The 16,596-nt window shown below is 38.6% G+C and overlaps 1 protein-coding gene across 14 annotated transcripts in view; it reads left to right on the top strand.

Moving 5' to 3' along the window:
• The first annotated feature begins 5,262 nt into the window (after nt 1-5,262).
• Nucleotides 5,263-16,596, top strand: part of CTNND1 (catenin delta 1) — a 49,118-nt gene continuing 37,784 nt past the window's right edge. For all 14 annotated transcript variants that reach the window (XM_066251563.1, XM_066251562.1, XM_066251567.1 and 11 more), the window contains exon 1: nt 5,263-5,499. The gene's annotated coding sequence lies outside the window, so the exon portion shown is untranslated. The remainder of the gene's footprint in view (nt 5,500-16,596) is intronic.

The raw sequence follows: 16,596 nt of genomic DNA on the forward strand, positions 1-16,596 counted from the left end.
TCCTCCCTTTCTCTCTAAAGTTATATCTTTTTAAAATGCAATTTTATTTCCCAGTTCTTCCATAATCTTCCATCATTTAATGATATCTTGTTTTTTTTTTGTGTGTGTATAATTAAGTGGTGACAGTTGTGAGTGGGATAGATAAACTTCGAGAGTTGTGAAACTGACCACTGAATTTTATATTCCATGCATATGAAAACGGAAGGAAAGGAGGAAGGAAGGAAAAAACCTGCAAACAAAAAACAACACTGTATTTCTAAACATATCCTTAATCCATTGACCTCTCCATTTTTTTTTTTTAATTTAGTGAAAGGAGGGGAGGCCGAGACAAGACTCCTGCATGAGCCTCCACTGGGATCCACTTGGCAAGCCCACGAGGGGGTGATGCTCTGTCCATCTGGGGCATTGCTTCGTTGCTCAGCAACCAAGCTCTTCTAGAGCCTGAGGCAGAGTCCATGGAACCATCCTTGGCATTGGGGGCCAACTTGCTCAAATCGAACCATGGCTGCAGGAAGGGAGAGAGAGAGAGAAAGAGAGAGAAGTGAGAGGGGGAGGGGTGGAGAAGCAGATGGGCGCTTCTCCTGTGTGCCCTGACCGGGACTTGAAGCTGGGACATCCACATGCTGGGCCGATGCTCTACCACTGAGCCAACTGGCCAGGGCAGCTTTTCCATTTTTATTGTTACCACTGTAGTGAACTGCTTATCACCTTCACTTGACCTTCAAACTAATTGCCTTTCACTTTTGTTCCCTCTTTAATTCATTAGTCACATTAGTAGCCTGATCTATTTTATTTTATTTTATTTTTTTACAGAGACAGAGAGTGAGTCAGAGAGAGGGACAGACAGGGACAGACAGACAGGAACGGAGAGAGATGAGAAGCATCAATCATTAGTTTTTCATTGCGCGTTGCAACACCTTAGTTGTTCATTGATTGCTTTCTCATACGTGCCTTGACCGCAGGCCTTCAGCAGACCGATTAGCCCCTTGCTGGAGCCAGCGACCTTGGGTTCAAGCTGGTGGGCTTTTGCTCAAACCAGATGAACCCGCACTCAAGCTGGTGACCTCGGGGTCTCGAACCTGGGTCCTCTGCATCCCAGTCCGACGCTCCATCCACTGCGCCACCACCTGGTCAGGCATAGCCTGACCTTTTCAAAATGTGAGTTAGATCACATCATTCTGTTTAAAACCCTCATAGGCTTTCCCCTACCTAAGAATAAAATCAAAACTCCTTTCTCTAACCAATAGAACCCTCCATATTCCGCTTCCTGCCTATCCCTCCCTCCTAATTTGCAACAGCTCTTTTGGATTCAGTGTGTTTCAACCCCACACTTGAGAGCTTTGGCCTTAGTAGTTAGCATTGCTGATATCTTCTCCTGGTTGGCAGCTTCTTACCATTCAGATTTCAACTTAAATGTTACCTTTCCAGAGAGTTTGTCCCTGACATCCAATCTAAAACAGACCACAAGTCTTTCTCATCAGTCTGTTTTAAATCTCTGCGTAGTCCTCCATCTGAAATCTTATTTATTCATCTTTTCCCTCCTCCTGCTAGAATGTAAGGTTTTGAGAGTAGGAAACGTGTCTGTCTCATTATTTTTGACATTTACTGGCTCATAGTAGCTGCTCAAAATAACCCAAGTGGAGCCTGACCTGTGGTGGCGCAGTGGATAAAGCGTCGACCTGGAAATGCTGAGGTTGCCAGTTCGAAACTCTGGGCTTGCCTGGTCAAGGCACATATGGGAGTTGATGCTTCCAGCTCCTCCCCCCTGTCTCTCTCCTCTTTCTCTGTCTCTCTCTCCCCCTCTCTCTCCTCTCTAAAATGAATAAATAAAAAAAATTTAAAATTAAAAAAAATTATTAAAAAAAAATAACCCAAGTGGAACTAGTCTTATTATTTTCTTTTTTTTTTTTTTAAATTTTTATTTTATTTATTCATTTTAGAGAGGAGAGAGAGAGGGAGAGAGAGAAACAGAGAGAGAGAGGAGAGAGAGACAGGGGGGAGGAGCTGGAAGCATCAACTCCCATATGTGCCTTGACCAGGCAAACCCAGGGTTTCGAACCGGTGACCTCAGCATTTCCAGGTCAACGCTTTATCCACTGCGCCACCACAGGTCAGGCTAGTCTTATTATTTTCTATTATTTGACTGTAAACAGTTTTTTTTGTCGTGCATATTAATCCTTGAGATGCTTTATTTGAAGCCAGCTGTTTTAGATAAATTTAAATTTCCAAAACTTTCTCAACACTGAGTAAACTTTTATTCTATTTGTATATAATTTTATTTTAAGTATAATCTACAAAGCCATTAGTGTTAAATGACTTGTCCAGGATTACATAACTAGTAAGCCAAGAGACTTCATTCACTCATTCATCTGTTGCTAAATGTTAAGGTGACCAACTTTTTTACAATGAAAAGGACAAAAAAAAATGTAAATAAAATAAACATTTTATTAATTGCAACAATAACACACTATAATATGATAAATGCATAATAAAAACATTTGTAATTATGCTTACATGTCTATTAATTTTTAATAATAATTATAGGAAAAAAGGTACTCATTTAGATACAAATACATGACATCACACGCAATAGGTCGACTCTGCATCGATCGAATACGGACATTTACAGATTAGTCTTCCAATATCAAAAAGGAGGACATGTAGGAGGACACTTTTTGAGGGAGGATGGAACTTACAAAAGAAAGACTGTCCTCCCTAAAGGAGGACGATTGGTCACCTTGTAAATGTGGAATATAAGGCTGAGCTCTTGGGATATAACACAACTGGAAAGACACTGTTTATGCTTTTATCTTCTGGTGGAGGAGACAGGAAAACACACACACACAGACACACAAAAGGAAGACAATCCCTGGCCAGATAACTTGGTTAGAGTGCCGTCCCAATATGCAAAGGTGGTGGGTTTGATCCTTGGTCAGGGCACATACAGGAACAGATAGATATTTTTGTCCCTCTCAAAACAATACATAAAAATTAAGAAAATAAAATACTTTAAAAAAAAAAGCTCATCAAACAAACAAGTGCTGTGATGCCTGTTTGGTCTTTCAGCACTTCTGAGGAAGTCTTTTTTGGCCATTTAGACTAAATATGAGGGTCTGTGAGACACTATAGACCAAATAGGAGGGAGTGAGTAATGGCTATATCAGCCTGATTAGGGCACATTCATGTCGAGGATGAATAGAATTGGAATTCCAGTTTAGATGATAAGGAAAGGTCAGATTATGGTTAATAAGTATTACTTTCATGTTCTGAATGAGTAAGTATGGCACTTTGAAAGCAGATGAGGAACTTGGCCTTTCTGCTGACCACAGTGTAATACAGGTGATGGAAAGAGCAGGGGCTTTGGAGTCAGACTGATGAGAGGTTCATTTCTTAGCCAGTTGAGCTCAGGAAAGTTTCTTAACCTTGCTGAACCTTGATTTCCTCATCTGTAAAAAGGTGGTAATACTATTTCTATGATGGTGTTTTAGAAGTTAGAGATAATGAGTGCAAAGTGCCTCTCACATGAGAGATGCTCTATCATTGGTTACTGTTACTGGACAATGGTGAGCCAATGAAGGTTTCTGGGCAGGTAGATAATAAAAGCAACTCATTCTTAGAGAGTTTATAATATGCCATACATTGTTTTAAGAATTTTATGTTTATTTTATTTATTTTATTTAATTTTTTGTATTTTTCCTAAGGCAGACTCCCACATGTGCCCGACTGGAATCTACCCGGAATGCCCACCAGGGGGCGATGCTCTGCTGCTCTAGGTCTAGGGCGTTGCTCCGTTTTGGCTGGAGCCATTCTAGTGCCTGAGGCGGAGGCCATGGAGCCACCCTCAGCACATGGGCCTACTTTGCTCCAGTGGAGCCTTGGCTGCGGGAAGGGAAGAGAGAGACAGAGAGGAAGGAGAGAGGGAAGGGTGGAGAAGCAAATGGGTGCTTCTCCTGTGTTCCCTGGCTGCAAATTGAATGTGGGACTTCCACACACCAGGCCGACGCTGTACTGCTGAGCCAACTGGCCAGAGCCAAGAATTTTATGTTTATTTTAATTCTCACAACAGTCCTGTGAGAGAGATATAGTTATGATCTCCTTTTTTAAGGCACTTAGAGATTAATAATTTGTCCAAGGTCACAAAGTAAGTAGTACATTTACTTGAGTAAGTATACTTAGAAGGTTTGAAGCCAGGCAGTCTGACTGCAGAACCTGTGCTCTTATCTGCTATTCTAGATTATGAAAACTTTGTGAAGATTCATTTGACAGCAGCCTATAGGATATATTTTAGATATTTCAGTAAGATAGAAAAAGAAAACTTTCATTTCATCATTATCATTTTTATTTAGTAACCACTGAATGAACACAAAATACTAGTTTTTGTCAAACGTAAAAAAAAATCCAGTCTTTTGTCCTTCACTGCCTAACCTAATATAGTATATTAAGAATACGTTAAGATAACTCTTAACTTAGAAAAAGAGTACATGTATAATACTTTTTTTAGAACAAGTGTATAAAGAGAATATAAACTAGATCATCTTAGCTTGAAGTTCACAAAGAAATATATATTGCTTGTTTATTGAATTCCATTTATAATGCCTCTCAAACATACATTATTTTAATTTGAGGAAAAATGGGAAGGCTTGATTTTCCGTAACAGCCAAGTGAGTGAATTCAGCTTCCTTCTAGTTGCAAGTAAAGATACTAAGAACTATTCAGTCCAGGAATTTATTTTTTCTAATTAACTCTAATGCAGTTCAACCAAAACAATGAAACTGAGGGTTTACCTCAGAAATCCTCTACCATTCCAGTGGACAGAAAATATTTCTGTTTTTAGATTTTTCTCTCTCCCTCTCTGTCTTCCTTGGAAAAGTGTTTTGAGGCAGAAAGCAACAAACCAAATACCAGCAGACAAAATCAGCTCTTTTCTCTTTCTCTACCTATAAAGTAAGGGAGAGGGAGCAAGAACCCCCCACCATCAAAGAGAAGTGACTCTTAGGCATTCCATTCTAAAAAGCCCCGTTCCTTCGGGCCCCCTGGAGCTCTGCAGTAATTCCTCAGAGATTGTACGGTCTCTACTTTAAATATAAATATGTGTAGAACTTCCCTCTGTCTCTCTTCTCCTCTCTCTCCTCTTTTTTTTTTAATTTCCTATACTAAAGTTTCCTATTGGACAAAATCAGCTCCCTGATTTATGCCTGGTTCCTATTGGAAGTTCTCAGGAGCTGACATCACTTAGGAAAGCGAGGGGGTAGGGCTGCCAGATCAGTTTGTCACCACCCAGGCTCCCTAGCCTTTGGCTGGGTGCAACTTCCATTTTAGGTGTTGGATCTGAGAGAAAAAAAAAGAGGGAGAGAGAGAGAAAGAAGACCAGGAAAGATCCTGAAAGAAGGAAGAGGTGGCGAAAAAATCAACTACCTTGCTGGATTTGTTTTTCTCAACACACTGACGAAGGCTCGGTTTCTTTCTTACAGGACTGGTTTTTAGAAGTCCACATTTGAGGTGTGTGCCTTTTAAAAAAATGTGTATTCAGAAGGGTAAAGGAGGATAAGGCAAGTTGAATTTTTGTCTTATGGCAATCAGAGAATTGAAAAGCGAGAGTCCGCTATGCTGATGGGTGACTTTTAAGCAATTATGAATTTTTCTTCTTACTTTGGGGAATTTATTATGTTAAAAAAAGGTAAAATATTCCAAGACCCAAAACAAACTTCTGGGTCTCTCTAATAGAGGAAGGTGAATGGATTCAGAGGGGTGAGAGCAATTCCGTAAATTTGCATTTTGATGTGTTCTTTTATTTTTATATACTTTTCTGTATATAAAATTAAGCTAACAAACTTGTGTTTCTGGAGCTCAAACCAAAGGTTGGTTTTTTTTTTTGGCTTGGTGTGTGTGGGTTGGGAAAGGAATTTGTCCGAGGGAAGCTGGTTATACATATGGTTCTTCATATGTTTCAAAACTTCTTTTTTCTTTTTATCATTAGATTTGTGGAAGTGGAAAGTTGCTGGGAACTTTGCAGCTTTAACGGTGGTGTTTTTATCTCCCCAGAGAGTTTGAACGGCTCAGATCGGTTTCAGAGCTGTTCCTGGGTGGATCCCTCTTTTACTTTCCAGGTGTGGTGGGTGGGAGCCTCATTCTCCTGCTAATGTTGCCTCCACTTTGCCTTATAACAAACAGATGGATCCATGTTAACTGAACTGTAATCCCCGTTTCTTCTAAAACTACCTTTGAAGGCAAATTTGTGGAGTTGTTTTATGTTTAATCTGCAAATATGATAACGTTTGGCTTATGTGCTGAAAGGGATAAGGAAATTCTAATCATGCTTTTTAGTTAACCTGAGTAACGTGGCAACACACCTGAAAATGTTTTCAGCTTTGTGTTCTCTTAAAGGGCCATAGATTAACTAAGGCTAGGCTAAGAGGAAACACTTACACTAACTTTAGTTTTTAGACTGCATTTGAGAAAACAGCAGGGCAATTCTTATTTTGAACCAAACTTGAAAGTTCTTTTTTGGAGGTGAGTTTTTTCTTTGCCATGAAATCAGGAATCTGTATGATGGCCCATGACTATGCTTTCTTATCTTATATTTTATCTTAAGATTTGTTTTTGCAAATACATTCTTGCAAAAATACTGATTCTAGATAATTACATAGCCAACTCATCAGTAGCTGAAAGACCGGGTATTCTCTTCCTTCTCCTTTTGAAAATGAGAATCAGTCTGAAAATTATAGCTGGATTAGATATTGTCCTAATTGTAACATGATGGGTCTGAATATGCAAGCTGCTCATTAGCTTTAAACTGATATGTGTCTATAATCTCTGGTTTTTGCCCCCCCTCAATTCTTTTTCGACCAGAACACTTTCTTGTATTTTTTTCTAGAACTGAGAGTATTTCTTGCAAGATGATATCATCCTAATGAGGTTGTGGCTTCATAGGGAACAACTTTGTTCCTCCTTTTAAATATCATCTGAGCAAGGGCTACAGCAAGATTTTTAATGTCTGGATCTCATAATTATAGAAAGTCGGGTTAAAAAGAAAGAAAAAAAGATGGTGTGTACTGTGTTGGGCTGTAGTTCTTATTTAATATTTTCCAATTTTCCTTTCAAATGTTCTCTCTGTCTTCACTCCAGCCTGGGGAGGTTTCTTGGTGGATCTTTGAAGGGTTGGTCATATTGCTGCCAGAGTGTCGGTTTCCCACTCAACCTTTAGGGGGAGGGACGAGGGAATCTGAAGAAGGAGTACAAAGGCAGTTTGAAAATAGGTTCTGGATGACTGAATGGTTGTGATTTGGGTCCAGCTTTAAATACTGGGCTTTGTGTAGCTGCAGTGAGCATCCTAGTTAACTATCATCCAGGACTATTTCCACGAACTGAGGCATTGTTTTGACTGGTAGGTACTACTAGATAGAGCCGTTTGGATGATAAAATGGAAGATTGTCTTTTACCTCACCTTTACTAGTTCTTTCAGGAAATAAAATAAGGGGCGTGAATAAGAAAATCTTTTAATATTTGTTATGCTCCTTATTTTGGTTTTGGGATAAAAAAATGACAAGTCGGTATGAGTTGTATAGATTTTTCTATCGTGTTTGACTCCTGTACACTGTTGGTTTCTTTGTTATGTGGCTAAGATGTGGTCTGTTTCCAGGTGGGGGTCTCTTGTGGGTGCTTAGAGCTCTAGTGCCTTTTTTGGGTTCCAGTTCGGGAGCTGCAGAGGGCTAGAACATGTTCTTTCAGCTAATTCTGTATAAAAAATTGGGACTATTGGGAATCTTAAAAAAAAGCTCCTAGTAATTGCAATTCATCCTTAGGTTTATGAAGTAGTTGTTCTCTAGGGATGGGTGCAAATAAATAAGCACAGTTCACCAGTCAGTTGGAATAATAAAAAGATTAGTTTTGTATAATTTATTGCTTTTATTTTGGTGCCTGGTGGTCCCCTTACTGTCAGCCCTCTCCCTCCTTTGTTTTTTCTCTGTGTGCTAAGCATTTTGCATAAATTGTTGACTTAATTTCCCACAACAACTTTTTATATATATATATATTTTTTAACTTTTTATATTTTTTTAAAGGAATTTGAGCCTCAGAGAAGCTGAGGTTTGCTGAAAATCTCACTGCCCAGAAGTGGCCAAGGCCAAGATTAAGCCCTGGTCTGACTGTCTACAAAGTCCACAGACTTAACCGCTAACACACTGCCATTCTTCAGAGAGAAGAGAAAAAAGAGCCAGAACTAAAATAAGCCTTTACTAGATGCAAGGGTGTTTCATCTTGCAGAGGGTCAGTCCTCACTTAGATTGCCAACCCCCTCCCTGTTAGGATAACCTATGTAAAAAAATCCATTCTTTATAAAGCCTTGGGAGCTGGATATGCTAGAATGGATATTATTTCAATCTTTAGAATAGGGATCTTTCCTTATGCACACCATTGCTGTCCTCATTTTTTTCTTTGTTTATTTATTTTATTAATTTTAGAGAGATGAAGGGATAAAGAGGGAGAGACAGGAATGTCCATCTATTCCTGTATGTGCCCTGACTGGGGGTTGAATTGACAGGCTTCAGGGTGATGTTCTAATCTCCCGAGCTATCTGGCCAGGACAGTCCTAATTTCTTAAAGTTATTGGAAATGCCTCAAACTTTCTTTGATTATCAGTGAAATGTCTTCTTCCAGAGAATGTTTAGATACATATGTGGTTTGGAATGATAATTGCCAATTTGCAGGGCAGAGGCTTATACCAAATAGATGAAACGTTTTTCATACTGTATTAAAATTGTCTATTTTTTTCTTTCCTTCTAGACTGTGAGCTGCTTGGATATAGGTACTATCTTATCTCTGTATTCTCTTTGCACCTATCTTAGTGTCTGATATATACTGACTGAGGCGCTCAGTAAGCCTTGGTTAAATAAGACACCTGGTGGAATGAGTGAAGGACCTTTGTGGGGAGGCTGAAAGGAAGTTGAGAGAGGAAGCAGTACCACCTGGATTAATAAAATTATAATGTAAATTTGAAACTTTTAGTATAGTCTGTAGTTTTAATCTTTGGCACATCTCCCACATTGCATTTTTTAGTAAGGTTTCTGGAAATATTGAAGATTAAAAATTTTAATTTTTTTGACAGAGAGAGAGAGGGACAGATAGGGACAGACAGACAAGAAGGGAGAGCTATGAAAAACATTAATTTGTTGCGACACCTTAGTTGTTCATTGATTGTGTTCTCATGTGTGCCTTGACGGGGATGGGAGGTGGGGCAGCTACAGCAGAGGGAGTGACCCTTTGCTCAAGCCAGCAAACTTGGGCTTCAAGCCAGCAACCTTTGGGCGCAAGCCAGCGACCATGGAGTCATGTCTATGATCCCATGCTCAAGCCTGTGCCACCACCTAGTCAGGCTAAAATTTAAATTTTTTAAAAATCCTGTTTCCTTTCTGGGCAAGCAGTTCAAAGAATAATACTATAAAAAATAAAGGTCTTCATCAGTTCATTTCATAATATAGACAGTTGTTAACTTCAACCACTGAAACCTTAATGTAGCCGTTTTTAGGGGAGAGGAACTGGTTACCTAGGACGTTAGGGTGCTACCAAGGAATATTGCTTTCAGTCATGTCAGAAGTGAGTGGTTTTTTACTTGTTAGTAAGAACATAAAAAGCTTGGGGTGATAGTTTGAACATTAATGTTTCAACGGAAGTGTGTTCGGGTATCACTGTTATTTTTTTGTTATTGTTTCTATCGTGAAACTTCAGGAGATTTTGTTCACAAAGTGTGTTGGGAAATTTATGAGTTTAAGAACCCAAATTTTCATGGATAATTTAGAATAATAGTAACAAGGAACTTACCTAAAGGAATGAATCGTCGTAGGTAATCAGTATATAATTTCATGTTCTCTTCCCTCTCAGAAGGGGTTAAGTTCCATGAGCAGCTGAAATAGGGATTGCTCTGCCTAAATGCAGCTCCTCTGAGGTTTCCCATACAGTTTTCAGATGGCCTGGCAGGGAGATGACCGAGAGAGAGACCGAGACAGACAGGGACAGACAGTAAGGGAGAGATGAAAAACATCAACTCAGAGTTGCAGCATCTTGGCTGTTCATTGATTGCTTCTCATACGTGCCCCGACAGTGGTGGTGGGGGGCTCCAACTGAACCAGTGACCCCTTGCTCAAGCCAGTGACATAGGGGCTCAAGCCAGTGACTTTAGGGTCATGTCTATGATCCCATGCTCAAGTTTATGACTCCGCTGCGCTCAAGCTGGTAAACCCGCATTCAAGCCGGTGACTTCAGGATTTTGAATCTGGGTCCTCAGCGTCCTCAGTTGATACTCTATCCACTGTGCCGCCACCTGGTTAGCCTAAATATTATTGTTTATTATTAAATATTAAGCATTGAGAACATGGCCCTCATTTACTGTTCCAGTTCAGGGACAGAGTTCCCCATTTTGAGTGCTACTTCTCCAGTGAGTTCTTCAGTCTTAACTTGAATGGTGTGGGCAGTTTAGATTCGTGGGGACATTATAAGGATCCAGAGCTTTCTTTTTTTTAAAGCCATCTTTCCTGACCAACAGGGAATTTGGTCATTACTTTCACAAAACATGTCTCATTATATGATGATAAAAGCAACTTTTAATTTTGAAAAAATTTCAAACTTAAAGTTGCAAGAATAGCATAGTAATTCCTGTATACCCTTCATGCACTTAGACACTAGTTGTTAACATTTGCCACAGATGCTTTATTCTTTATTTTTTGATCAATATGCTGACCAAACGAACTTTCCAATCTGAGAATTCCATTAATCTGGAGAGGCAAGGCAATGTAGCATAGTGGTTAAGAGTGTGGGTGCTGGAGCCAGACTGCCTGAGCTCAGCTCTTGCTCTGCCACTTACTAGCCATGTAACCTTGGGTAAATTGTTTAATTGTTCCATGTGTTAGTCTCCTTGTCTGTAAAATGAGGACATTAATATAAACCATTTCATAGGATTATTGGGACGATTGAGTGATTTAATATATGTAAAATTCATAAAACAGTGACCAGCTCATGATAATACCTTATAAGTGCTTGCTATTAGAATGGATGCTTTAAATGAACTCAAATATCATTTGTCTGTTGGAATAAATGCCCTTTAAGGTCTCTTATTTTACAAAATAAATAGTCTTCCTGGATGGATAAGCTAACTTTTTTTTAAATGGGAAAAAAGTATCTTTAGTAATAGGCAAGTTTGGGGAGTTGTGTGGGTGTGGTTGTCTAAAATAAGGGTGCTGTGGGAATGGATAGATAAATTTTAATAACGGAAAGTGAGGTGTGAGTGCGGAAAGAGAAACAGGTGGCAAAGCTTAACCATCCTCAGTAATTTTTTTCGAGACTTGGATGCTTTAGGGAAAATACAGTTTCTTTCATCTTTCTTTCTTAGGGCAATACAATTTCTTTCATCTTTTTGTATGTATTATATAAAGGACAGAACTCCAGCATCCCAGGGTAAACTAATTTTGGCAGAGAATGGATTGAAAAAGTTTAGTTTGGGTTTATTACCAAATGACTTTGAATGATATTCTTTATCTTGAACTCTTACTGACCAACCAGGATTTTGTAGGATAACATTCCATTAAGAGTGATTGTGCAGGAAACAATTGCATAGATATGAAGGCAGGCTTCTACTATTGCTTTTCTTGAAATAAATCTCCCTCTTACATGTTCAGGAAATGTTTTCTATTTCAGTTGTTATTTATGGACATATGTAAAATAGACATGTAGAAATTTTGTGTTCATCAGCGCTTCTAGTGAGAAGTGTGCTTCTAAGAAAGAGATCTCATATATGGAAAAGCAAACTGTGGCCTGTGGGAAATATATATGTGTTAGCTGCAGCCTTATTTCTAGCTTCTTCAAACCTACAGTTTACCTTCTTTTTTCCTTTCCTTTATACTAAATAACCCATTAAACTAGTGTTCCGAATAGTATTTAAACTAATTTCTATTGGCACTCCATAGCTTCCTGTCATAACTCCCCCACACAGCTTGACACATTTTTTTTTTTTTTTACAGAGACAGAGAGTCAGAGAGAGGGATAGATAGGGACACACAGACAGGAATGGAAAGAGATGAGAAGCATCAATCATTAGTTTTTCGTTTTGACACCTTAGTTGTTCATTGATTACTTTCTCATATGTGGCTTGACCGTGGGGCTACAGCAGACCTAGTAACCCCTTGCTCGAGCCAGCGACCTTGGGTCCAAGCTGGTGAGCTTTGCTCAAGCCAGATGAGCTCGCGCTCAAGCTGGTGACCTTGGGGTCTCGAACCTGGGTCCTCCGCATCCCAGTCCGACGCTCTATCCACTGCACCACTGCCTGGTCAGGCTCGACACATTTTTTAATCCACATTTCCCTCTACTGGTTTTTCTACGTATTTTCCTTTTTGTTTGTTTTTCTGTTCTCTGGTGTCTTTCTTTGCCTCCCATATCTTTTTCCCCCCTTAAGTTCTTTGGTCCTATGTCTGTTGCTGTTCCCTTAATATGGAAAAAGTTTCTGATTCCTATTGAATAAATTATACTCATGTGCTGATGGTGCAAGTGTTAGGATACTGCTTCTGGCTTATCTCAATTAGATCTAGATTAGTATTGGTTTTTTAAAGTTTTATTTATTGATTTGAGAGAGAAACATCAATTTGTTGTTATTCATATTTATGCATTCACTGGTAGATTCTTGTGTGTGCCTTGACCAGGGATCAAACCCTCAGCCTTGGCATATTGGGACGGTGCTCTAACCAGTTGAGCTCCCTGACCAGGGCAGGATTAATTGTTGTGATCCAAAAAGATTGATCTCTTAGTAATTCAGATTCATTTTTATCTTTGGATTTTCAGATCTCATCCACATTTGCTAATTTATTACTCATTTTGGTTCATATGACAGTAGAGCAAATGAAATTTACTTTTCTCAGACTAAATATCAGTTTTGTGTGTGCTTCCCATGTTGTTCTATATTGGAATACAGTAGCACATTGAGAGTTCTCTTTGTAGAATGAAAAGATTTTTGTTTTGGGGAGCATATATTTTAAGAAACCAAAATATATTCTGATGGTTAACATAGGACATTGTTATAGAAACTAGGTCAACTTTTCAATACCTTTATCAAAGCACCTACAGTTCATTGCAAGTGAAATAAATCTCATTGAAATAAAGTAGCTGGTGTATATTCAGCACACTTTTAAAATAGAGTAGTCTATTTTAAAGGAGAAGTTGGTGCCAATCTGATTTCTTTCCACTGTTTCTTTGTTGGAGTTCTGTAACCCCTCTGCTGTTCTGCTCTCCATTGACTACTTTGTTAAATCAGGGCAGAGCTGGCAATTTGAATGTCTGCCCTCCCGAAGGTTAGCCAAATCTGCAGGTTAGGCTACAGGAGACTCCAACTGATGGGACTAACATTAGTAAAAAAGCATAGAAACAAAAATGAAGCAAAGTTGATTTATTTTTCTAAAATGTAACTTTTTGTTTTTGATGAAAAATAAAACATCTTTATTCATTCAAAAGAAATTTGAGAGTCTGTTGTATGCCATGCAGTGGAGTAAACATATACCAAATAGCTCTAACAGAGCTTACATTCTAGTTGAAAGAGACATAAATAAATAAGCAATAAACACATAGTATGTTAGAGTGTGATAATAATATTGAAGAAAAAGTGAAGCAGAATATGTCAGGTGGTGAATAAATGCGAGGGGGGAATAAGTTTTTTTAATGGAGTGGTTAGGAAAGCCCTCACTTAAAGGTATGTGTGAGAGAGACCTAGAAGAAATTAGGGTGGAATCATGTAGATATGAGTAGAAAGAACAAAGACCCTGAGGCTGGTTGTTACTGGTGAGCAAGAGAGATATGGGGCAAACTAAATTTATTCAGTGAGGTTCAATGGGTGTGTGTTGGAAGGAAGAGGAGTATAATAAGACCTCATCATGCACTACAGCTGGTGCTTGACTTTGACCACTATTTGTTTCGACAGACCAGTTGTAACACAATTTGGTCGTAAGTTGAGTAGGGTATATGTACAACTGTGAAATGATGTTATAAAAATCTTTAAGTCATATTTTATCATAATTTTCTTTCATTATTGTTATATATCATAATTTTCTTTGTTCATCTTATGCCATTTGTATCATCTCTACACCATTTTGTTTCTTATTTTTACATTCGTCAGGTTTAAGTAAAACACTGCATTACCAGTACAACTGGCTTAATATTTGCAAAGACAATTTCCTCTTGGTAGACATCTTAGGAGGGGTTTGATGAAAAATATCCAGGACACAAAACACAAATTGCTGCACCGAGTCTGGGATAACAGTTGAAATGGTGCATGCAGATATGGTAGTGCTGCCGGAAGCTGGTCCGCACTGTTGTACGCCCAGCTGGGCAACGCTTGCGCTGCCAGATGTGGAGCAGTTGTGGCTAGCAATTGTAGTCGTAAAGTTGGATGGTTGTAAGTTGCATAGGTCATAAGTTGATCAATATTTGTATACAGTACAAAGAAAGCTGTCTTTTCACTTTAGACCTCATAGACAATAGCTGTTAACTTTTGTGTATTTGTAAGAAGTTGGGGCAACACTTGACCTAGCCTCCATCTTTGTCCCATTGCGGAAGTTCATGTGAATATAGTCAGCAAATAATTTGTAGACTAGCAGATTTTGCATAGGTTGATGACCCTTGTCTTGGAGGAAAATAGTAGGGCAATTACTTAGAATAAACTTGTGTATATTTGGGAAGTGAGATCAAAATTTTCTTCCCTAGAGAAATGTATTTCTCTGTCTTCTTATCTACATAGTCATTTTTTTTGTGAACAGAAGAAATAACATATCTGGTACAGTTTTCTTTTTCCTTTTAACGAGAGAGAGGGATAGATAGACTGGAAGGGAGAGAGATGAGAAGCATCAACTTGTAATTGTGACACTTTAGTTCATTGATTATGTCTGCCCTACTTATCTGCTGCTTTCCTTTGCTAATTTGACCAAAAAGCTTCTGGTTGTCCAAAGACCTAATCATTTGGATTTAATGGCTTTCAGGGATTACTTTATAGGTCACCATATCCATATTTCTGTCTTGCACATTGGGAGTTAACTAACTGTATGTCTGTTTTCCCTTTCCATGTATATATTTAAGCAGTAAGGGTTATTAAAGCATATACTTACCCTGGTTGACTTTGGTAGGATTGAGGAAGAAGAACCAACTAGTGATGTTTTGTGGTAACCCCATATAAGAAAGTAAAAGGATTTTTGATTACCAGAGTACTTGTGTGTTGAAACATCCATTCTTACTTTCCCTCTCCAGATTTCTGGTTTAGCTAGTCTGTCTCAGTGAAGAAGGTGAAGGAGTCCGTCTCCCACTCTCTCGTTTGGAGTTTAGTCCTGGAACTTGATCTGGTTGCCCCCTGTTCTTCCCTTTAATTATACCTATCTAGTCGTCATCTTGTTACTTCATATCATCCTTGGGAGATGACTTTCATCATGAAACTTTCCCCCCCTCCATTTCCTTTTCCTTTGGTCAGGTAACTGTATCATCTTGTATAGGAAATACTAGGCAATCACAGATTCCCTGACATTTCGAGGTTGCTTTAATATAACTGCTTGACAGGTATTACACCATTGTTTACAGATGTTTGTAGTTGTCTTGAAAGTGTCTCTTTCAGTGCCATTCTTCTTTCCTAAATCTTTTGTGACACATGCTACCTTGTGGGAATATTTCTCTTTATGCTTTTTCTAAAAATGGTTTGCTATTCACTTGCCCTTACTCAAACTAGAAGTTAAAGTGATATGCTTGGGTAAATGTCAGAGGTAGTAACACTTGAATACAGAGTTTGTTTTTTTGTTACATTGTCAGCTGGGCTGGAATTACCATATTCCCCCATGTATAAGACGCACCTTTCCCTGAAAAATCTGGGGTCTAAAAAACTGGGTGCGTCTTATACAGTGGTTGTAGATTTTTTACTTGCATTTCCTGCTTTTTTTGAAAGTGATGAGAAGTATGAATTTTATGATGAATGAAACTTGAGTTCAATAACTTTATGTAATACTTTTATTTTTTTTTTCAAATTTCGGGCCCCCAAATTAACATGTCTTATGCATGGGAGTGCCTTATACATGGGGAAATACGGTATCTGGGATCTTAAATGTAGATTTAGGACTTTGGACTTCTTTTGGGATGGAACATTGAACCAATCTTTGAAAATATGGCATAGCTCTTTGTTCCATGAGGAATGTTAAACTAAGTTGTTTTAAAAATAATCTTCTTGTTCAATTTGCAATGTAAATAGGGATATCCTCCAGTGTAGCAACTCAGGATTCCAAAGAACTGAGACAGTTCTTTCTAGTTTCTAAGTCTAGAATATAGGATTTAGAACTGCGTCATTCCATCTATCCTTATATTTATTTATTAGTCTTTAAAAATATTTATTTTTTAATTTTACAGAGTGAAGGTGGCTTGAGAAGTATCAACTCAAATAGTTGCTTTACTTTAGTTGTTCATTGATTGCTTGTCATACGTGTCTTGACCAGGCAAGCCCAAGGTTTCAAACCCACAATCTCAGCATTCCAGGTTGACGCTTTATTCACTGCCACCACAGGCCAGGTCCATCTATCCTTATATTTAAACTCATGC

Source organism: Saccopteryx bilineata, chromosome 1, assembly GCF_036850765.1.
Source record: "Saccopteryx bilineata isolate mSacBil1 chromosome 1, mSacBil1_pri_phased_curated, whole genome shotgun sequence".
Lineage (NCBI taxonomy): Eukaryota > Metazoa > Chordata > Mammalia > Chiroptera > Emballonuridae > Saccopteryx > Saccopteryx bilineata.